This window comes from Columba livia, chromosome 12 (genome assembly GCF_036013475.1).
Source record: "Columba livia isolate bColLiv1 breed racing homer chromosome 12, bColLiv1.pat.W.v2, whole genome shotgun sequence".
Lineage (NCBI taxonomy): Eukaryota > Metazoa > Chordata > Aves > Columbiformes > Columbidae > Columba > Columba livia.
The window spans coordinates 3,613,321-3,637,556 of NC_088613.1; the positions used below are offsets into that span (position 1 = coordinate 3,613,321).

A 24,236-nucleotide genomic window follows, 5' to 3' on the forward strand; every position below is an offset into this window, starting at 1 on the left:
TAGATTTTGCCTTTGGGAAAAATGATTAAGGAAAAAATATGCAGGACAACTAGCTTCCTGGTACGCAATAGCAAAACAAAGGCAGAATTTTTTTACTTTCTAGTCAAGTAGAGGTCAATAAAGAAAATTTCAAGTAGCTTTTACATTAGAACTTGTTACATTACTAAGTGAAAAAGGAAATGTAATTTCAGTAATCTGGCACGGCAAGAAGCAAGCAACATGAACACAGCAACAGGCACAAATAAGCATCTCAGGTGCACTCTGACTGTGCTTTACTGTAAAACAAAAACTAATCATTTCAGCTGAAACTATGCAGTGTGCAGAGCCAGAATGTTCAGAAACAATCTGGCATCACAATACAAGCCAACTTGCTTTGCAGTCAAAGCAAGATTACAACACATCCTAAACTTCTATCAGAAAGGAATGCTTTAACCTAAAGCCGATTAGAATAGTTCTTGCTTAAGCTTTCCATTAAAAGATTGCAATTCTGTTGATCTGACTGGCCTCAGTCCTGACTGATACATGATGCTTTGACAGCAAAGAAGAGATAAACAGAAGACATCAAATTACAGTCCACAAAGACTATCATGGCAACACTTCCTGACCAAAAGAGCATATTCTTTTTGATTTTGATTTCACATAAATTGGGTTAATGATTAAAAAGTTGACTAAAGCAAACAGGCAACTTTATTTTTAACTTTTCTAACAGAAGATGTATTGTCACAAAAAAATCTTGTTGGTATCTTCTAGATTTGAATAATAACCTATATAATTTATATGTAGAGAGATCTATACACCAAGTAGGCCACTACCTTAATTTTCTTGATGACAAATACATAAGCATTATGTAACTTACCCCCCCCCCCCGCCCCCCAACCATGAGCTAAACATAGGAGAGAAGACAAATGCTATGTTTTTGTAAGTTCTGGGTTTCATTTTCATAGCTGCTTTGCAGGTTATTTTCTCAGTTACAGAAAAATAAGTACAACAATTAAAGAAATACACAATTTCTACAGGCCTAAAAAGGACAACACAAATTGACACCTAGAAAGTTCCTTCTGAGCTGTAAAAAAACCCCAAACAACCAACCAGAACCAACCAAACAAACAGCAAAAAAACCAACCCCAAACAAACAAAACCCCCCACAAATAACCAAACCACAAGCACAAAAAATCCCAACAACCCCCCCAAACAAACCAACCAGGAGAAAGAGAATGTTACTTTCTGTAATTAAAAGGAGAATTTTGCAGTTAAAAATTTCAACTCAACTTTTTTTTCAATAGCATTTGATGCAGATATATTTGTGTATGCATTATTTTAATAAGGATTTATTAATTTCTAGGAAATAATTGGACACATCAAGACAAATACTTTTAAATTGATTTGTAAGCCTCTCAATTTACCTCACAAGATTTCAGAGTACATCTGGTGTTGTTCTGACATCAATTGCAGTCTAAAACTCTAAGGCAATTGTTTATTTATTTAACAGAAAATCAGTCATTTGCACACATTATTCAGGGAGGCGTGAGGCAGCTTAGCATAATGAGAGCCAGAGGTCTGATGGTTTTATATGCATATCTGTAAACATCTACATTACGTTTCTGATACAGCTGAAACTGATTATATGCTATAGTTGCTATTCACACTAATACAAAGGTAAGCTAAATCATCATATCTTTATTTAATAAATTTTAAGGTTACATTTTTGTCTCTGGATTAGAAACTCTCTCTCCTTCTTCCAGCAGTAAAGTACATTTTATTTGCATTTAAACTACTGATTAAGCACTCTTCTTATGACTACATACCCCCAGTTTTTTTTATACAACTGTATTTATCATTAACAATAAAAAGCCTAGTAACAAACTTTCCATTAATATAACAAATAATTTATATTTTTAGATGCACTGAAAAATACGAATTACTGAAAATGAATTTCCATTAACATAAGAAATTCACCCCGTGAAAACCACTGCAATAAAACCATAAACTCAACTCTACCAGCTGTCAGGTAACAAGCAGGTGCTATGAATTTTAGCTCCAGATCGTGGCTTAGGAGCCCATGAAAGACTTCCAGACCTCATCATAGTTCATTCTAAATTCCAGCCTCTGAACTTTCAAAAGACAAAACCTAAAGTGCAAGGAGATGAAATCCAGAGAGCAACTATAATAAAAAGCATCAGATCATTACCAAAGGTAATTCAAAAGATACTAGGACAAATTCTGGTTTTGTTAATCATACATATGATTCATCCCCAAGATAAAAGAAACAGATTGAAAGAAGAGGACAGAGATTTGCCAAACCTAGTCATAATACTTGCCACCCCCAACCTGAGATTCAAATGTATCACAGCACAGCAGCAGAATCAGTCTGGCTGTAACTAAACTCTATATATAGCCCACGTAACCTGTTTTGTCAAAACATTATGGATAAGAGCTTGTACATAGCCTTCCCTTTCACAGATGTGATTACAAAATAATTAGTAGCAACAACTCTTAAACTAACAATATTTAGATGATAAAATAAATACAGACATGCATAATGTTGTTGTTGAATTTATTTATCTACATCATTTTGCTGGTAAATAACGTTAGTTAGTTTACAACATTTATGCAGTCCTATGAGACAATTCTGGAAACAACTCAAGGTAACAGCTAACCCTGGTGCTTACAGCTCCTCAAAACCAGTCATGAGTCACATCAGAGTGTTCCAAGAGCCCAGACTTCTTCATCAATAGGCTATCAGTTACTTAGTCATTTTACTAAGAGCAAAGGTACAACCAGAAGGCTTTAACAAGCCCCACAGTCACCCTTACCATCACAGATAGCCCCAAACAGTTTGCACCTCATGTTCTGGTACCCATCCTTCCCCAGGACACCTCCCACCCCACCAACCAGGGCACCTATAACCCCTCTCCTGCCCCCTCATCCCCTCTTCCTCAGCTCCCCAGTTTACTCACCTCCAACTCCATTGCAGGAGCACAAAACACCTGATAGACACCCCATTGCCTATCATCTGGCAACTACTGCTTCCTACCTGTGCCTACAGGGACTAGGTTTCCACTTTCAGGATTCCACCTCCTCAGCTTCCTACAGCAGACACTGCCCTGGGACTAAGTACAAAGGCCACACTGAAGGAAACCCCCTGCCACACACCTGCTCTTTGACTGGGCAACTAAACCAGGTGGACACTAATGCTGATTGCTCACAGCTAGCTCTAATTAAACAAGGCTGCCCACCTGGAAAGAAAACCACAAGATTAAAAAAGAGAGAGCCTCCTACCCTTTTGTTATCTTGTTTAAGCATGGGGGAAAACACCTTACTACCAACTCTCTCTCTTCTTTAAGAACTGATTGCCACCCACCACTACTCTGAGGGCTGGTCCTGCCTTCCATCCTGAGTGGCTTATGGGTCCATTTAACCTAGGCTGGGGGCAGCAGGACTCTTTTATTCTTTTCTGGTGGAAAGGGCCCAGGAATGACGCTGGGAGAGGCTGGTGTGAGACCCCAGGAGCCTGAATGCAGCAGGTGGGTCTGTGTCCTCTCTTGTTTCCAAGGGTGGGCTGTGGGTCTCTGTTAGAACACCCGGAGGGGATCTCCCCCCAAACCCAATGAACTGCTGACCTTTATATGTGACTCAGTGATTTTGGCTGATAGAATAGTGAAACTACGATAAAAAATGAAGAATATGATAACAATATGTAATAAAGTAGCGTTATTACGGTACATGTGGCTTGTTTGGGGAGAGTAGAAACATTATGAGGTTTAACTTTGTTCTAGTCAGGTGGTTTTTCTGAAGTGTTAAATGGGAAAATTAAGGATATCTGTTTTAGAAATAGCTATTTAGTAATTTTCTTATTAGTCTTGGATAACATGTTGTTCTCACTCATGTCTAGTCTAGTGTGCAACCTTCAAATGGGGCCAAAATCAGATAAATTAGCTAATCTTTTGTAGGCTTTTAAATGTTGTATTTTTGTATGTTGGAATATGTGTGCCTTTACATTATTTTCTGGGATAAGTATATGTTTTTGAAACAGGTAAGTTTAATATTGCAGTAAATAGTGTATGTTATGCTATGTCTTTCTTAATTCCTATTTAGAGCTTAGAAAATAATGTACAAAATAATTGGATATTTGAGCACAACCAAATGATGCTTCTTAATTTCTGTTTTGTTTGCTGCTAGTGCCTACTTGAAGTAGAGAGTTTTGTTAGTATAAATGCTTTAGAAAAGGAGTTTTCAGCTTACACAGGCAGTAGCTTGCCAAAGCAAAGCTTAAATTTACATATGTAAACATTTATCTAAGAAGCATTTCTGTATATATAGTTGTCTTACAAATAACAAAGTACATTGTTTGACTGATAACAACGAGGCAAGAAACCTGCATTTTCAAAAGGTCATAGGCCACCTATGTAACTTCAAAATCATGTTTGTACAGTAAATGCAAATATTACACACAGAAATATATCTGCTTCATAATTTGTGACAATTAAGAGAAAAGCTACATTTCATATGAATTATTCATGGTGTGTGATTCACTCAAACTCTGATGTTAACTTAACCTTGAGTTGCTTTCATTGTGATCTAGAGAAATTATTTCTATGCCCTCTACAAACACATTAGGGCTTGGAAATGTCACTACTCCTGCTTTATTTCTGAACTCCCCTCTGACATTTCCATTTTAAGAGAAACTGTAATAAATATTCAGCAGCACATTTACACTTATTTTGTTTAAAACCAAAATAGCATGATTTCCACATTAGTATATGAACTGCAGTATTTATACCAGCATGATTTTCTTTTTTTTGCAGCTAGAAATTGAAATTTAGAAAGTAGTCTCATGCACTATGCTTTCAATATAGTTAAACTGTATTATTACACCGATTCATTAGAGTGTCTATATTTTATCTTCTCTTCACTTTGACCCTCCACCCACTTATAATTCGAAGACAAACACTGTATATGCTGCATAATGTATCACATAGGCAAGAGGTCTTCAATTTTAAACAGCTTAATGCAGCAGTTGGTTTTACTTTATCAACCAGAGCAAATATGCAGGAAATTGCTATATTGATCCATTATTTTACAATCAGCTAAAATTTTTAGCTTCTTTTGTGTGTTTGACTATTATTAGTAGGATAACTGTATTTTTTAAAAGGATTTCAGCAGTTGGCTATCACGTTTTTTGGTATTTAAAAGAAGTTAGTTTAGGATTGTGTGTATCAACAAAGCATTTTAGGTGTGTTGGTTTTCAAGCTTACGATTTGTATTATGTCTGACTTGCATCTTGAAATAATATTTGAGTTGTATACAAATTGTATAGATAACTCCTGATGTAATTTTTTTTTTACCACTTTTTCCCAATATTTTGATTTTGTAGCCCACTTAAGATGGAATTGGTGATTCCAGAATTTCTGGTTTGGAATTTTGTCTTGCCCTTTTGATTATCAGCATGATCAATATGTCTTTGAAGACCTGATGATTTTTCAGACACTAGTTGTTATGAGATTCATCCTAGCATTCAACTAGCTTCATAAATGATTTCTCTATGATATGTAAATATATTAATGTCCATTCATATTCAGATAACATTGTTTACTATAGAAATCCTGCATTGTGTTAGGTAACACTTCATCTATCTTTAAAAGAAGATTTTGCTAGTTTAGAAAAAACTATCAATCGCATACTAAACAAATATCTAAGTACAGAATTCACAGTTTAGGATTGTAGAATTTCACTATTGTACTTGAAAGATTCATGTTATCGTGATGTCTCAGCACTAATATGTATCTATATATATGAGAAAGAAGCTGTTTTTTGATTATTCCTCTTAAACTTCCCTCTGCTGGTTGTCTTATTTTGTAGAATTTTGTCTTTTTATCTGAGCAGTGAAATTTCTGGTGCCAACCTTTACCTGAAGGGGGACATTCTTGTTTTCCTTGACTCACAACCAAGTTGAAGTTCTGGGTTTTCTCATTTATCAGAAAACAGCAAATTATGTCATTAGTACTGGTTGCTTAAATATTCTTCACATATCTTGACCTCAATTACAATGAGAAAACTTACACATGGAAAATTTAATTTGCTAATTCATCTCTGTTTACTTTATGCCAAGCTTGAACTACTTTTGGTTGTTGTTTTCCAGAGAACAGTTTACATCTCTTTACGATTAGGAACAGTATCAGTGCCTTCGCTTTGTAGTTTTAATTTATGCAACACAGTTAACTGGCCTGAAGTTAAGGAGGAGAATCTGTTAATAAACTCTCTTCCTGGTTCTTCCTGCGACTAGTTGAATAAATTGTTTTAAATTTGGGTAGTAAAAATATTTCCTCAGCACCTCGTAGCCAAAACGCAAGAAAAGTTCATCTGGACAGATTCTGCTCTTGTCTTCTTCAGTAATTCACACAGATATCATGGAGTTGGCAGTATCATAGCAGTAATGCCATTGACATGTAGGAATAATTTTGAAAGGTTTTTTTTTTTATTAAATAGAAACAGAGTGTAGTGTCGTGCTGTTATGACATTAGTAATTAACATAAAAATAAGTTATGATACAGAGTGTGAGTTAAGAGTCTCAATTTATTCCTGCTTAGCCTATAGTTGGAACAAACTCTGTGAAGTTTCCTGTATTAATTTATTGCCACTGTTTAAGCGTAAGGTAAGTTACAGCTGAACATTACCAGAAAATTACTGATTTAATCTGGGATACTTTGCAAATTCCAGTCACTCATGCTGAGGAATGACGAGTAAAGGATGAAACAGGCACACAGAGGTTATGGCATTTTTAGGAGAAAGATGACTTTGTCCTATTAAAAAATGTTTTGTCTTGGCAAAATATACAGTCATTCTTTAGGCATATCAGGGAATGGGAGAGAATTTGGGGAAAAATGTTGGCCCAGAAGCTGATGGGTATCAACTGGCTAGAAATCAGGAGAGTTCTGCACATCAGAACAATGAGAGTCACTGCAGGGTAGCGGGTTTGGGACAAAAAAACTACTTGTTTTTAGGACAGACCTTGCTAAAAGTGTTGTTGACCATATCTGGCAAAATATGATTTAACTGTAATACAAAATCATCATCAAGTACTGTTTTGTAGTGAGTGTTAATATGTTAATGAGTACAATATTCAAAGCTGATCAGGATATATTCTGGCTTCTTTTCTCTGAATGAATTACTGATTCATTTTGTATAATGTAGCACTACTTGACCTTAATGTACTGCTGTTAATACAGTGTTTGTACTTAAAGCACAGGAAATTGTTAAAAAAGCGAGCCTGAAACTATTACAACACAGTGACTAAAAGTAACACCAGGTGAGCTGAAATCTATGCTATTCATTGGCCACAATGTAGGTTGTTCAGTGATGAGAATAACGGCAACAGAAATGGTGCTTTGCCTCTACCTTGGGAAAAGGACAACATGACTGGGATGAGTATGACCAGACTGGCTCAGAATTATGTTGTTAATTTAACTATGCTGGATGCTCTGCAAAAGATACGACAGTCCATTTATGGAAACTGCTGGTTCCCTTTTGACTTTGATGGTGTCAGGTTGACCACACTTCTAATTTAGCCAGGTTATGATTAATTTTACATTGTTCTGAGACAGCAGTAAGATAATGAACCTAAACCTGCTCTGCTTTATTAAAGTGGTTATTATAAGATTACATATAGAAAAAAACTTGAGGCATTTTTTCTAAAGAAAAGCCATCAATTTAAAGGAAAATATCTTTCCATACAGTTGAGTGTAGAATAGCAGCAAGGTCACTTAGTACAGCAAGTCCAGGTGGCCCTGTCTCTGACTGTTAAATCTTGGGTGAAATATATGCTGTCAGCCACTGAGATTAATAGCTCTATTTGCTGTTCAGTATATTTGAGAAACTCCTATTATTAATATAATTGGGGAAGAATTTAAACTTCTCAAGGCCTTTTTAGAGTATTATCTTTAGATACTTTTTAGCATCTTATAAAAGGCAAAATAATACAGCAAATTTATCTCAGTAGAATTGTTCTCAGAATTATCTGGTTGACATATTTTTCATTCAACAATTATTCCTTATAACTCTATTGACTCTCACTTGCTTTATTTTTTTCTTTTTTTTAAGGAGAAAATATTAACTGGAGATAAGAGATGCAGTAAGACTTGTTTGAGAATTTGTAATGTTCCCATTCTTGGTGATTCATATGTTTTTTTTTCTTCATTAAGCAGAAATATGATTTTGTGTCACTAGTAGTTTTAAAGCAGTGCATGACTTGCCTTCAGGTGTCTGATAGATATTGTACAATTGGAATAAAGCAAAGTTTCCCATGTCTCTTTTAATGGGAGAAGGTCAGTTTCTGTTTATACATTTTTTTTACTTCAACCAGTAGGTATCTATGCTAACATTTAAAAAGTTTACATCCTTTTGTTATGCTGGTGTAATAGGGAATTTTGTATTGCACACTAAAATACTGTATTTAGTCTTCTGGTCAGTAAGAACATAAGGCAGTCTTTTAGTTACCATTCTAGCGGATTCCTTTACATTTGTAATAAATACATTACTACATGGTATGCTATAAGATTAAAAACCCATTAAGAATTAAATTCCCATGTGTCCTGATATTTTTTGGTAATGTTGTATATCAAAACAGCAGGCAACAAGGGTACTTTGAATTTTCTTTATGTGCAAAGTGAGTATAATATATTCCTGCATTTACGGTTTTGCATGAATATGCAAGGCAACTAATGCTATTTATGTATATCAGCTACAGTCCCCAGTATGCGAGGCAAAATAGAATAAGCAAGCTACAAGAAGGATAAAGTCCACTTAAATTTTTCCAGTCTCTTTTGTTTTCTTGCTTAGGAAACTAGACAGATGATAGTAAAGATGCTTGACAAAGGGTGTAGAATAGGAGCTGCTTGGTCTCTGACCTTTGTATGGTATTTTGGGAGTGCATTGTCTGGGATAATCTATCAAGAAACACTTTTCCAGGATATCTGTTGTGACTCTGGTTTTCCAGCATGCACACAAATGTACTTAAAATGCTAATATAATAAAGCCAACTTTGAGGTTTTGAGTCTACATTGTGCAACGTCCTAAGAGTATTTAAGTTTTGCTATGGTCAGGGAAAAGGACTGTTTAATGTCTACAGAAAAAAATCTGCGTCTTGCCAATTAGTTTTGTTTTATACAATTAGTAAGCTTCAGAGCTGTAACTCAACATTTACGCAGTACCACTGGTAATAGTAATGCTTTTGGAAGCAGAGACCAGTATCCTGCTGACTAGCACTACTCAGCGAAGAACTGTTCCTAAATCTTGTGTAACTTAGTCTTTGAGGCTTCATATTCATGGGGATGCAAATTTGTAGTGAGTGTTGCAGTGGAATTCAATAGTGTAGCCTAATTCTTTCAGTTTCAATATTTTGCCTTTGAGCAAGATAAAAACTAGGACTGAAATAATAGAAGAATATACTTAATTTCAGGTTTGCTTTTGGTTTTAGACTACTTGCTTGCATTATGACAGTGTTCATGAGTTAGTCCTGGTTTAGATGTCTAAATGATAAGTTGCTATGGTGTGACTCATTTAATTCAAAGACAATCTCTGACATGGACTCATAGGTACATTGCCATAGAGAAGCCTGTTTCTATCTGCTTGCTGAAAGTCTTGCTTAAATAACTTTTTCATGTATAGATATCTGTGGATGCAGATAGAATTTTCTGTGGGTGAGGTATGCGAACTGTAGAAACCCATGCCACAACAAGGACCTATGTAATAGGCAGATAAGTTTTCAGGTGTCTCTGTGTTGGTATTTGTGTGTGGATACACAGGTGATGGTAGGACCCTCTTGTTGATAGTGCTGATGATGGAATTTAGACTACAACACTGGAATTCAAAGAGCAACGTGTTTTTTAGATAGGCTTTGGTGAAAAGTTTTTCAAATATTAAATGCACCAATTTCAGATTAAGGAAAGTGTGTACTCATTGTGTGTGTGTGTAAATAAAGACACTGCAGGTTTGCATGCAGTTCTCTAGAAAAATAACTACCTGCATGTATACTTGAATACTTACCTATGTGTGCTAAATGGACCACACAAAGCAGTTGTGTTGCCCTTCATATACTACTCTTCTTATTTAATTATTTTTTTTAATCACAAGTATCTACATGTTGGTATTTCGCTGAAAACCAGCATGCAATGGTAGCAAAAATGATTAAAAAAGAACCCCAAACAACAAACCTGTTTGTGAACTATTAGGAGATAGATAGAATTTAACAGGTAGCAGGGTCAGGCACTGGTTTGCATTTTGGGTCATGACCGTTCAGCTTATTTTAGGGTTTTGGGGATTTCTTTGGCTAATACCTTGTGTCTGTTATTTCAAGTAACCTTCTTGCACTGCTAGAGGATATAGACTTGACTGGTTCCTGACTTAAGCTTGACCTTTTGAATCCCATAATCTTGTCCAATTTCTCCTACTGTGTCAGGTTACGAAGTGGAGCTTTGTCTTGCTTTTATATTGTGGGAAAATCTAAAACAACAACAACAAACTTTGTTTAAGCACTCAGAAGCATTGTTGTCTTCTGTTTTCAGCCTCTAGAGAGGTGCATGTAGTTGGCAGGCAGTCTCTTGTGAGTACTCTAGAATGAGGTTGCTGTCACAGCAGTCGAATTTTATGTGTTTTGATGAAATTTGCTAATATATAGACAAATATTTAAGAAGCAAGTTCTTACCTGGTTGACTGGAATGCATGGGTCTTCACTTCTGTCTGGAAAAAGCTTTGTTCCCTGCAGCATCCTTGGCAGTTCCTTGTTGTTCCACACACATTTATGAAATGCTAAACCAGCCTTTGGGGAATCCTGGTTGTGCTCTCTTGACTTCTGCCTTTGCTAGGACTACTATGTGTAACTTTTACCCACCTGATACTTTCCCAGGCTACAAGGGGAAACTACCTCTTTATATCAGAGTTTACATGTTTCCTGAGCTTAGTAATATTTTAAGAAAGCCCTGAAATAATAACTTGCTGTTAATACTGTTACTACATAATGAATATTTCATACCAAGAGGAACACGGGTTCTGACTCTAAAAGATCGTGTAGTACGAAACTTTAAATTAGAAAATGAAATATATTTAAATTATATTGAAGAAGGCTCTGATTAACAGCCATTAGCATTAAACTGGTGTTTTATTAAAAACATGACATGTGCTCAGTAAGAAGTGCTGTATGTTCCTAGAAGTATTTCTGTATACATTTGTCTTCTCCTCTATGCAGTGATCTGCTCAAGCGTTTTACAGAGAATTGTCTAAATATTTGCCTAATCTTCACAGTGTCAGGATGACAAACATGCCTCTCCCAGAGACTGTTTTGCCTGACACAGCCATAGTTGCTTCTGACATACTTAAATTCTATGATTCTTTGGGCAACTTTTTGCCAAGGTTGTATGTATTTTACAATGCAACTGGATTTAGGGTTTTTTGTTGTGTGTATTGCTTGAGAATAAAATTGGGATGTCTTGGGTTTAGATGAGAAAAAAAAAAAAACAAGAGAAAGAGTGACTAAAGATAGCCAGAAGGACAGATGTTGAGACTTAAATGTGGGATGTAGCAGATGCAGGTTAAAGGCCATTGCTTGAATCACAACTTGACAGAATTGAATCCAAATTTAGTTAAAAGAAGGGAATCTTGATGTATCAATGAAAGATGAAAGCCAAAATATTTCTATTTGGATTAATTTTAAAATTGGAGAAAGTTCCATTAAAGACAAGGGACGTTTTTAAGAATACGCAGGTGGAGAATTGCATCTGAGGATTACAGTTTATCATTTTCTGATGAGCTGTAACACGTCATTGTTTCATATAAGATAAGCGTTATTTCACCTTTCCAAGACTTAACAGATTATTCTGAATACAGCTTCAACTTTAATTTTTATTTGAAGATGTCTAGTATTATCTGCAGGTCTAAACTTTATAAAGGTATTTAGATGAGTTTGTCTTTATTGAAATTGAGTCATTCCCAATGAAATCAAGAGAAAAGTAATGTGATGTTCTATTCACAGATTTACCCATACAGTGATTGTAAAAATTTATGGGTTTTTTAGAAGTTGAAAAATATACTCCTTAGGTGAAAAAGAAGCCATGAAATTTGTTTCAGAGATATATGCTTAAATGTTGCCTGTTATTACTGATGGGGAGGTTACTAAGCATTGGAACTGGAGGCAGCAAAGTAAATATTTCATATTCCAAGACATTAGGTGTCAAGTAGATAAATGAAAATTCAAATTAAACCTGTTTCAGCTTCTTGAAGTCCACATGCAGTAGTAAGGTGTTATTGCTTTGATACTGTGTGTGAAAAAAAGAACACCCTTGGAGACCCATCTGGCATTCTAATGTCTGGCTTGTAGCTGGAACTATTAAGTGGGAGTTGGCCTAAGTTTTGGTGGAGGATGGCTGGTGAATACTTTGTAGCAATACTTTCCTTGTGAATACAATGTAGCTATGAAAGTTAGGCTGAGTCTCTAAGTGGGAAACTGTGTAGCATACGAATACAACATTTAATATTTGATTGAACAATAATAATAATAGTAAACCAGGTTAAACAGAAAATCCCTCAAAAGGAAACAGCCAACAGAAATGTTGTTGCACAAATACTTTATTTGAAGGTTTTGTCTGTTATAAGTCTTACAAAAGGAAACACATTACAGTACACTCTTCTGCAATGATAAAGATTTGAGTTTAATGCATTATTTAGGAGCAGCAGTTTTGTGCATCCCGATTTAGGAGGAGAGACTCATCTGTTTCCATGAATTAGGGGACTTAGAGTTGCTTCTTTTAAAATGTGGCTGCCAATAGAACTGTCGGTTTATTGAGGCCAAAGCATAGTTTCTGCTTGGTGATGATAAGAGGTGGTTGGCAACACATGCAATCTGATAGGGTGAGGACAGACTATCAGGACTAATGTGAAGATGGGTAGCAAGTCACTGAAAGCAATGGTTTGCAAAAATTTCACTTGGTTACTTCCAGTATGGTTCATTTTCTGCCATCTGCTCTGAGACATCAAAAGGATAAGACGAAACATGAAATTATTTTCATACCTCATTTGCATAATGAGGATGTAGATGTAGTTTTGCTGGCTAGCCTTTCAGTCTGGGCCAAAACAGACTGTTTAACTTGTCACTGGCCAGTGCATACTATGTTAGCATGACTGAAATATAAATCCAACCTCTAAACTTGGAACTGAGAGTAAATGGCCTTGCAAAGGGTAAAGAGGTGCAATTTCAAACATGCCATATTTAGCTGCTTTTGGTTTGATCAAATAATCTACTTTGTAACAGCTTAATTTTCCATATTTTTTAAAAGTCTGGTATATATGAAACATGTATTCCCAGTCTGTGAGAATGAGTTAAACAGTTAACAGGCATTGCCCAGAGACATCAGCTGAGAGCAGAGATATTGTCAGCAAGTCCATTCACTGTCAGCAAAAACCAAGGCCCTGGAGTAAGCTGAAACTTGTTCCTCAGACTACCTGGGGCTGGGATTGTCAGGGTTAGTCATGACAGAGGAGATAAGCTAATGTCGGTCAAGAAACATGTTTCCTTATGCCTGGAGATAGGCTGGAGTCATGACCACAAGTTATTTTTGTTTGACTTGCTTGTTTACTTGCTTAAGGAAGAAAAAAATGCAGGAGATCTTTATCCCTTGTATCCCTTAGTGGCTCTCCAGGAAAAGGAGAGGCAATGGAAAGAAATTCTTGTATCACTTCTCAAAATGACTTAAAAACCTATGGTTGCAGCTGCAGATCCAGGTAGTCAAAGAACAAATGTTTTTAACCCTCACACTGTCTTGTTTGTGTCTTTATGCACTGTTATTTCATTCTAACTCCCCGAGAGAGATACTAAGTGTGAAATGCTAAAGCTGTACTCAGTTGACTTTAAAAGAAAGCATTTGGTTTTAACATCATTTTGCATTTTGCCAGTCTGTTTTCAAGTCAACTACTTTGGCGATCGGGTAGTGATAGCCTAGAAAGCTGCGCACCACCAGGTGGCACTGATGGTGTATGATTGCCTCATTTGAAACTTATTTGAGACATTTCTTTCTGGAAATCTGATCACATGCAAAAGGCCTGAACTAAATAACTCCCTTTGACCTCTCTGGGAAATACCTGTAACGTGCAACAGGCAACTAGACTGAGATGTGAGTGTGCCGTTGCATAATGAATGAAACTGCAGCACGAGAAATCACCGGGTACTTGTAGCTGGGTGCACGACTGCAGAGGTGCATATGGGGAGGTTGGTGGAGTACTTATAGAGGGTGAGATCTGGACTTCAGTCTCAGTAGATTTCAGATGTGCTTCTGTAGTAATGTTTTCTTTACTGATTTTGAAGGCTATGAAGAAAGGCTTATGAGTCACCATTGTTTTGGGTTTTTTTAATGTTACTTTTAAAAAGTGCTGATCAAAACAAAATAAAAAAGGGTATTTTGTCTGAGTTTTGATTAAGAGGCTGATAGGAAGTGTCTTCAGACTTGTACCCCTATTGGTCACTTTGGGTGCAGGACTGAATTGGTTAACATCATGTTTTCTGATACATAAGGCACAATATGTTTGAATTACTTTCTTTTGTAATTGTATTTCATTTTATTGACTGAATTTCTCCCTACAAGTTAATAAGGGAAGCACAAATAGTTTTGTATTCTTTGGTAATCTGATCTTATTTTTGTCTCCAGCCTGCTTCCCTATATTAGGATAAGAGGAGAGCTCACAACATAGCCAAGACTATCTCTGACTCTGTGGTGGAATTATTTGTACTTGGCCTTCAAAAAATGCTTCTTTAAAGATCTGCCAGCACTCTAGGACAGCTTGCTTCCAGTTCTTGTTTACTGAGAACTGCCTTCCTGAAATACAAATTGCTTTTATTGTGGTGTTATTTTCACTGTCAGTTTTTATTGGTGTAATGTATTATTTCATGATTACTGTCATCCAAGTTGCCTTCCACTTTGACATCCTTAACTAGTTCCTTGCACTTGGTGTGACATCAAGAGGACTTTCCTTTTCACTGTTATTTGTATATAAAAAAGCAGTCACCTGTGGGATTCAAGAATCTTCTGACTAGGTAGTGTTCTGCTGTATTGCTTGTCCAACAGCTACCACTGTAGTTAAAATTCCTTGTATTGTCAAGTCTTGTAGAAAAGACCTCGCCTACCAGATTTTTCTGGTTATAGGATCTGCTGTATACCCTCCCCATTGATTGAATTTCATAGAACCATGGAACGTCCCGAGTTGGAAGGACCCACAAGGATCATTGAGTCCAACTCCTGTCCCTGCATATGACAACCCCACAGTTCATACCACGTCTCTGAGGGTGCTGTCCAGTCTCTTCTTGAACGCTCTCAGGCTTGAGGCCGTGACACCTCCCTGGGGAGCCTGTTTCAGTGTCCACCACCCTCTGGGTAAAAAACCTTTTCCTAATGTCCAACCTGAACTTCCCCTGGCACATCATCCTGCCATTCCCTCGGGTTCTGTTACTGGTCACTAAAGAGAAGAGTTTGGTGGTTGTTCCTCCTCCTCTTGTGAGGAAGCTGTAACTGCAATGAGGTATCTTCTTAGTCTCCTCTTCTGCAGGCTGAACAAACCAAGTGACTTTAGTTGCCTCTCATACAGCTTCCTCTCCATACCCTTCACCAACTTTGTAGCCTCTTCTGGACACTCTCTAGTAGCTTAATAGCTTTTTTTTTTTTTTTTTTAATACTGTGGTACCCAGCCCTGCACACAGTGCTCCAGGTGAGGCTGCACCAGTGCAGAGCAGAGCAGGACAAACACCTCTCTTGCCTGGCTGGCGATGCTATGTTGGACGCATCCAGGACGTGGCTCCCTCTTGACTGTCAGGGACACTGTTGGCTCATGTTCAACTTGCTGTTGACCAGAACCTCCAGATCCTTCTCTGCAGAGCTTCTTTCCAGCATGTCATCCCCAAGTCTGTATGTACAGCCAGGGTTGCCATGTCCCAGGTATGAAATCCAGCACTTGCTCTTGTTGAACTTCATGTGGTTGGCGATTGCTCCATTCTGCAGTTTGTCCAGATCCCTTGGCAGGGCCTCTCTGCCCTGGAGAGTGTCTACAGCTCCCCCTAATTTTGTGTCATCAGCAAACTTACTAAGCAATCCCTCAGGTCTTGAGTCTATGTCATTTATAAAGACATTGCAGAGTGCTGACCCTAAGACAGATCCCTGCAGAACTTGTTAGTGACTGGTCACCAGCCTGACATAACCCCATTTACTAGAACAATTTGAGCTCAGCTCATCAGCCAGTTAGTCACCCACTGCATTGTGTGTTTACCCAGCTGTGTGCTGGAAGAATGCTGTGAGAGACAGTATCAAAGGCTTTACTGAAATCCAAAAAGATCACGTTGACAGGCTTTCCTTGGTCAACAAGGTGGGTAACCTTCTCATAGAATGAAATTAAGTTGGTCAGGCAAGACTTTCCCCTAGTGAACTTGTGCTGGCTGGGATCAATGACTGTGTTGTTGTGCAGATGTTTTTCAATAACTCTCAGAACAATTTTCTCCATGATTTTGCCAGGAACAGAAGTGAGGCTGACAGGCCTGTAGTTGCTGGGGGGTCATCCCTGTTGCCCTTGTAGATTGGGACAACGCTTGCCAGCTTCCAGTCTTCCAGGACCTTATCCTATTTTATCTCCAGTTAGGGATATTCAACTGGTAAGACTGGTAAACTGGACCTCAGAGTACATATATACCTCTTTGACGTGCGTTTTTTTTTTTTCTGTTCAGCCTGGAGAAGAGAAGGCTCTGTGGAGACCTCGTTGTGGTCTTTCAATATAGAAGGGTGGCTTCTAAGAAAGACTGAGAAGGGCAATTTGCCAGGGCCTGTAGTGACAAGACGATGGGGAGTGGTTTTGAACTGAAAGAGGGCAGATTGATTTAGATTTAAAAGGAAGAATTTTTTTATGATGAGGCTAGTGACACACTGGAACAGGTTGCCCAGAAATGTTTTGGATGTCCTATCATTGCAAGTGCTCAAGACCAGGCTGGACAGGGCTTTGAGCAACCTGGTCTACTGAAAGAGCTCTCTGCCTATGATGGGGGGTGGTGTAAATGATCTTTAAAGGTCCCTTAAAACCCGAACTCAAACTATTCTATGATAGTTTGTTTAATATAACATGTATCCATGAAGACTTAATCTGTGTTAGACCAGCAAGAAGTTACTAAAATGTTTTTTAGCTTTTTTTCTTCTTTTGAAGTATCAGGTCTTATACATTTACTTGTTATGCAGTAAGTGTACTGCATGTTTTATAGAAAACGTGTGCACATATTTATGATGATTTGCATATGAATCTGAAAAGAATTAAAATTAATTGCTGCAGATGAGAGGTACTGGTATAATGCATTTTGGGTAGTAAAGCAACATGAGAGCTTTTTGCTGAGCTAATAAAATGCAATTTGAGAAAGAATGAGTCCAGTAAAGGGTTCAGATTTATATGGTGGTTTTTTTCCCCACCTGCTTTGTAACATTTTGAAAAATGTTAATTATTATGCTGACATGAAGGAAAGACAGATGATGTTTACCATATGGTAAGGGGAAAAGTCTGAGGAGAAAGATGCTTCTTGCATCTTTCTCCATGTTAAGCCCATACAGCTGCTCTTGCCTGTGACTACTTGGGAAATTCTTCCAAGTGGTCTTCTGCCTGGGCTACACAGAGCAGAAAGAAGACAATGCAATGGGGTTGTTCTGTGCTGGGTATTGTGCTATGATGGCCTTTTTGTGTGAGAAAGGCAGAGTCTTACTTGAATGTGGAGCCTCAAAGGGATCTCTGGCATTTTACCTCCATGTTTGCTTTTCTGAAGCATTCCTCAGAAGCTTGTAAGTGCATACAGCTCTTGCATTTAGATCATATTTGTTGTAAACTTATGAATGATTAGAAAATACTTTTTGAAAAAACAGAGGAGGTTTCTAAACCGAACTGGGCTCCCATGTCCTTACAGCTAGTACTTACCACACTTAAAACAGTATTGTTTTCAAGGGTTGGAGGAAAGAAATGTGACTTCAGGAAAACATTAAAATTATGCTGAGATTTTTTTAAACCTCATAATTAATGAGGAAAATACTAGATATGAATGTCCTAGAAATTCTGTACCTGGTTATCTCACAAACAACAGCATCTTCAGAGCTGGTTGACTGTTGTATGCTGTTTTCTTTAGTGACAAGCCTATTTTCAGATTTACATGAGAAAAAGTACAAGACCCATGTGATAAGAATTAATCTGAATGCTGAAGATTTAAGGCTTAATTATAATTCTGTTCCAAGGCAATGGACTGTGTGAACTGCTGTTACTAAACTGTATTGTGTAAACACTGCATACTGATGGAATTTGCTTGTCAACCCCAGTGGCATTTCTGTGCACTGAGCTTGTCGTTCTGTCAGCCAAGTGCATCATGGGAAAAGATGCTCATCTCAAAGGAATGTGATCTCCATTTTTTAAGAAGAAAGTCAACCTCAAAGGTGCCACAAAAGGACTCTAACACGTATTACTGTTCTCAAGAGATAGCTGGTTTATTGGCTGTAAATTTTGTATTCTTCTTAAGTGATGGCAAATATTTATGTTGCTAAAACGTGGATGGAATATATCCATTTTTGTTTCATTGCTGATGAAATGATTGGTAGAAGTACTGGTGCAGTATTATAGCATTGGAAATACAACGGATTTTGACAAGTTACGTTGCTATTCCATTTTTTTTTTGCGTTTTTGCCCCTCAGACTTTAGATTGGTGTGTAATGTGCTGCTCTCAAACAAAGAGGATAACATGACTCATGACAGGTATTTTAGTACAGTGTGTACACTGGTAAACAAGATTAAAACAGTCAAAGGAAAGGAAGTAAAACCTGAGAAAACTTCTGTTCTGTTTACAAATTAGAAGACTAGATTATCTTCAGAATAAATAAGAAAGGTTAAGTCATAATCAGGTTGTGATTAAAAATATTGCTTCAGTGCTAAAGATTGAGCTAGAATGATACAGGAATAGCAGAGAAACAAACAAGAATTATATTAATATGCTTGCTTAGGAAAATAAAAACCTAAGACAGTAGCTGCTTAATTTGGTGACAAATTTTTTTCTAAACTCCATTGGAGGTAGAAGGATGAATGTGTGTTCTTAGGTATGTGTCGAAGGGAGAGAATCTGTCTTTTCCAATGCACTTGATAATGAATGCAAGAACGTACCTCTGAATACAGCTGCATAGTTTGAATCTCTAAAGTTTTTTCTGTTTTTCTCCTTATAATTATTACTTAATTTTTCAACTTTACATCAAGGCTTTCTTCAATGGTAGTGTTTTCAAGTAAAACATTAATGTTTCTTAAGCAGCAGAAATGTTTTGCCTCTCAGCTATTGTTTATACGGCAGAAGGGCCATTAAACTGTGAATATTTATGCTGAAGATTTGTACCTTTACTGTAACAGATACAACAGTGTCTGATTTTGCTTCTCTCCAAGTTGATGGGAGTTTGGTAATTGATTTTGCTGTTGGGAACAAAACCAGGCCAGGCATTTTGAGCTGTAAATATAATTGGCGTTTCGAAAATGGAAGTACAGTTAGATTGCAATGCTGACAATGGATTATGTCGCATTAAACAGGTTTCACTTAAGTTTTATTATGTGTAGGCCAGTCATAATTCAAGATTTCTATGTGTGTGGGAAGCCTAATATACTATGTTTTTTACATAGTCCTGTATATATGTTAATGGAATTGCGGAACTCCCTTAATGCTTCAATAAATATGCCAAATGTCTGTAGCAACCTGCTGTTCGCTGTGCCCAGATTGCTTCTTTGTAAGTAGGTATCAATCTTCAGTACTTGCTGCATTCAGCCTCTCAGAGTCTCTGATCAGGATCCATCTGTTCAAAAGTATTTGGTAATGTGGATTTTTTATGATATATATATAGGCTTCAGAAATGTTAATCTTCAAGTGGTGCATGATCCCTACTGTGTTCTATTTGTCAGCATAATAGTTTCAAATTGCAAAGAGATAAAGTCATGCACTTCCAAGTAGCAAAGTGTTCTGTTGCTTGGTTCCATTTACATAGGCTGGGTTGATTGTTTGTCAAATGGGTCAAATTTTGTTCTCAGTTCCACCTTTATGAACCCTAACCTGCACTTGCCTTTATTCTGAGTCACTGGAATAAAGCTGAAATATTGTTTCTATATGGATATTGAAAAATAAGACTAGATGCATCCTGTGAAAAACTAATTTGAATTTTAGACATTGTGTCTTTGGTATTTCTTTTCTTCCAGCTGTACTGGATCGTGTCTGTTAAAATGTTAAGTTGGGAAATCTGAAGTCAGCACATGGATTCATAACCTTATAGAATTTATTTGCAAATATAATTTTGTAGAAAATGAGTTTGAAGTATCAGTTCAAATTTAAATAATATATTATAGCTATACCGGGTGGCTAAACATACTAGTTTTGCTGGAAACAGTTTTATAAATGTCTTTGATCTACTGCCTACCACAACAATCTAGCCGTGTCTCTTATCTGATATGCTTGTAGTAACAGAAGGCAATATCATCTGCAAATAGGCAAATGGTACGTGTGCTTGTGTGTTTGACACTGTCAGCATCTGTGCTTTGAGTCATAGTTCACATACATTAGTTAAATAATGACACTAAGATGACAAGACTACAGTTTGTCTGTCAGTTTGTAGTTGTGTGGATTTCACCATAAATGTGAGTGTGCCCAGATGGAAGCTGAGAATAGCCATGTTAAATAGAATGCCTGACATTTGGCCTGTTGTGAAAATGGTTTGCTGGTCAAATTTTTATTGTGAAAAATAATACTAAGAGTCACAATTTTTGAAATGCATATAAACAATCTAAAAACCTGGAAATACATTAAAAAATACATTTGAATGCCAAGATACATGTCTAAATACTGGAGGATTCCAGAATATAGCATTTAGTCCTTCAGATTAGATTAAACAGTTTTAAACATTCACTTGATGCTCTGAATGGTCAAATACTTGGTTGCAATATCCTTAGCAAGCCTGAGGCTAGAAATTAATAATGAAGCTTTGTAATAAATTAATTTTCTTTCACTGAATTACGCAAATCAGCATAAAGTTGAAATTCTAAATAGAATATATGCTTACATATTTTATTTGTACATTTTAAATGTTTTTGGGTTAAAAATGAACATTTCATATTCACATATTCCTTATAAATAACATCTAAGACTTGGTTAATCACATACATAAAAGATCTGAAGTGCACTGCAGGACTGCCATATTGATGGCAGGAACTGGATGTGAAACTTTTTGCAATTTTACAATATTTTATAACTTCGTAGAGGCACAGTTTCTTTTACCATTCACACAATTAAGTTGGAAAGGTGTGAATGCTTGCTTTCTGAAAAAATGAGAACAACAATACTGCTATAGAGACACTGAGCAGAGTTGGACTTTTTGTCTATGTGATTGAGAGCTCAGCCAGAAGGGGTTTAGACTGCATATTAGGAAAAATTTCTTCATGGAAAGGGTTGTTGGCCATTGGAACAGGCTGCCAAGGGAAGCTGAGTCATCAGCCCTGGAGGGGTTTAGAAGATGTGTAGATGAGGTTCTGGGGGACATGATATAGAGATGGACTTGGCAGTATTAGGTTAATGGTTGGACTCAATTATCTTAAGGGTCTTTTTCAAACAAAATGATTCTACGATACTATAAATGGACTTTGCTACAGATGTTCAGTGCTTCAGGGCCAAAGCGAAGCAACAGCTCTGCTGTGTCCAGTGGCTCCCTCTGTTGGTGGGACTGCAGTGGGTGATGAGCCCCGAGTTAGTTTGTGCACCTCAGTTTTGTTGTCTGTTTGCACCAGGCACTGCCACTGCTTTAAGGGCTAGGACTGTTGATTCATACCACCAGCTGCTGTTATTTTTCTTATCAGTCACAAAATCATTCCAGTTCCTGCATCTCCTTCACCATAAACTTCTGTTTCAAGGACTTACATTTGTTATAAATCTTTTTACAGCACTAGCATTCAAAATAGCTGCTTCAGCTGATAGGTTCTGCTCTTGGGACAATAATTCTGTGGATAGTATTTCAATTTTTGAAGTTTAGTCATAGCCTTTGTATTTTGTGAATTCACAAAGCAGTAGTCTTATTTTAAAAATTGTTAAGAGTTTTTCAGTATCAAAATGTTAACTTTTATTTCTAGCAGTATCCTAAAATGCACCTTGTGTTATTTATCCAAGACAAAGCTATTTTGATGCACATTTTTTATCCCTCTACAAATAGTTACTTAAAGCTTGAAAAATCAGTAGAGCTAACCAATGTGAAAAGAAGGATGTAAGTAGAACACAAACTAAAGTGAAAACAAAGAAAACAACCCTCCTAAAAACTGCAAGGATGTTGTTTTCATACTTTCATTTTGTTGTCATTTTCATATTATATCATCCCACACTGAAAATGTCAATGTAAATTAACTGCCTTATTACAACTACTCATTTAGATGTACTAAATTCATATAACAGAGACTACAGGAAAATGATTTCTTTAATGCTTTTCTGTGATGCAGGTCAATATATACAGTCTGAGTAAACACACAACATATGGAAACTGGAAGAGTGTTGACCAGGACAGAAGTTGGCCAACTTTTACATCCCTGACGTTGCTCATGTTTATCTCAGTATTGATGTACAACAGTTCTATTTCTTTTTTAATTTAAAGTCATGATATTTTCCCAATTTGTGCCAGTCTATTCAACATGAATAAACAGGACTTGCATTAAGAGCACATTATGAGGATGGATGTAAAATAAACAACAGTTTTTCAGATTTGTTTCCTGTTGAGTATGCTAGTTTTTTATATTGTGTACATTCTGGCGAGTGATATTAGAAACTTCTCTTATGTTTTTTGGTGAAAATTGCATTATATATTCAGGTATTATGTGAGTCGGAGATGGGGTTTCTGCTCTTTATCCCTGTGTCATAGATTATATGTCTGACTTTTTTTTAGTTTTATCTTTTCTTCTAACGATCAATTATCTTAAAAGGATTTTCTGCCTAGTAACCCTATTTGAGTCATTCAAGTCAAGAAAAACAACAGAAATAGGATTTCAGACTTACAGAGTGACAAGAAATAATGTAGCTCCGATGGACTCTATACCAGCTTTTGTTTGAGACTGGGAGTGGTGATAGCCATGCAACAAAATGTGGTATTGAGGAATTCAAGAGTTAATATTGCAATCCTAAGAAAAAAAATTAGTCATTAAGAAGATAAGAGAAGTGCTTCTAGGGATTTCAGTTTGTATTGTTCTTTAGTGCCTTTCTATTGGGCCACTGTTCACATCTAGTGTGAAATCCATCTGAAGGCAATTTGAATGATCTCATTCCATTTGCCAGTGTCTATCACCTCAACGACTACCACTGTAGTACCCTGTTGTCAGCTTCAACAGAGACACCAGTAGGTTAGCGAGACAGGCTGAAATACTTTCAAATCTAGACAGGTGGTCTTTCCAAATCAGGGAGAACTGGCACAACACCACATTGAAGCTTGAGTTGCCACTGCCTGCAGCTGGAACGCTTTAGTACCCAGAGCTGTCAGCCCAGAATCTGTTATCTGTGCTTTGAGTTTTTATATGCAGCTTGAAGACATCAGCCATTTCTGAATATGCATGTCTTTTATCTAAACACCATATGGTTTTGCTGACCTATGCAATGCTGATATTTCTACCCTAATTTGTATATCTTTCTCTGTGCAGTGCCTGTTTGAGTTATAGGAAAATGGCCGGAGTGCTGCTGAGTCAGTGCAGCTGGGATAATGAGTTGACCTATTTTCTGTCTCATTGGGATGTCCATGCACTATTGGCAAAAAAAAAATAATAAATAATTGCTAAAGATAATCCTTTCCATGGTAAAGTCAACATAGAAAATCACTTGACCTGTTACTATCTCCCCCCCACACACTTTGCATGATATTTTTTAGTAAATCCAGCCATGAAGCAGCCTACAGTAATAACACTAGGAACAAAATGAGCATTCATGTGTAATGATTGTGCAGCCCAGGGTCACGAAGCAAGTACTCAGAACACCAAAACAAGGGCTGCAACAAGCTACATTTTGTAAATTTTGCAGAGGAATGGTGAAGATGTGAAAAGTATTAATTCATTAAGACTGTGAGATCATCTTTTAATAGAAGGTATTTACTTTTAAAAAAGGGCTGTAATCTTGTGTTTTATAGGGAGCAATAACGTTTTTCTTTTCCACTGAGCTT

At 36.8% G+C, this 24,236-nt stretch overlaps 1 long non-coding RNA gene across 1 annotated transcript; it reads left to right on the forward strand.

The window, feature by feature from the left end:
• Positions 1-3,306: 3,306 nt before the first annotated feature.
• LOC135580669 (uncharacterized) lies at positions 3,307-22,778 on the forward strand. The gene is made up of 3 exons (XR_010475557.1): positions 3,307-3,524; positions 18,732-18,792; positions 22,540-22,778. It is a non-coding gene; the product is annotated as an uncharacterized LOC135580669 (long non-coding RNA).
• Positions 22,779-24,236: the final 1,458 nt, after the last annotated feature.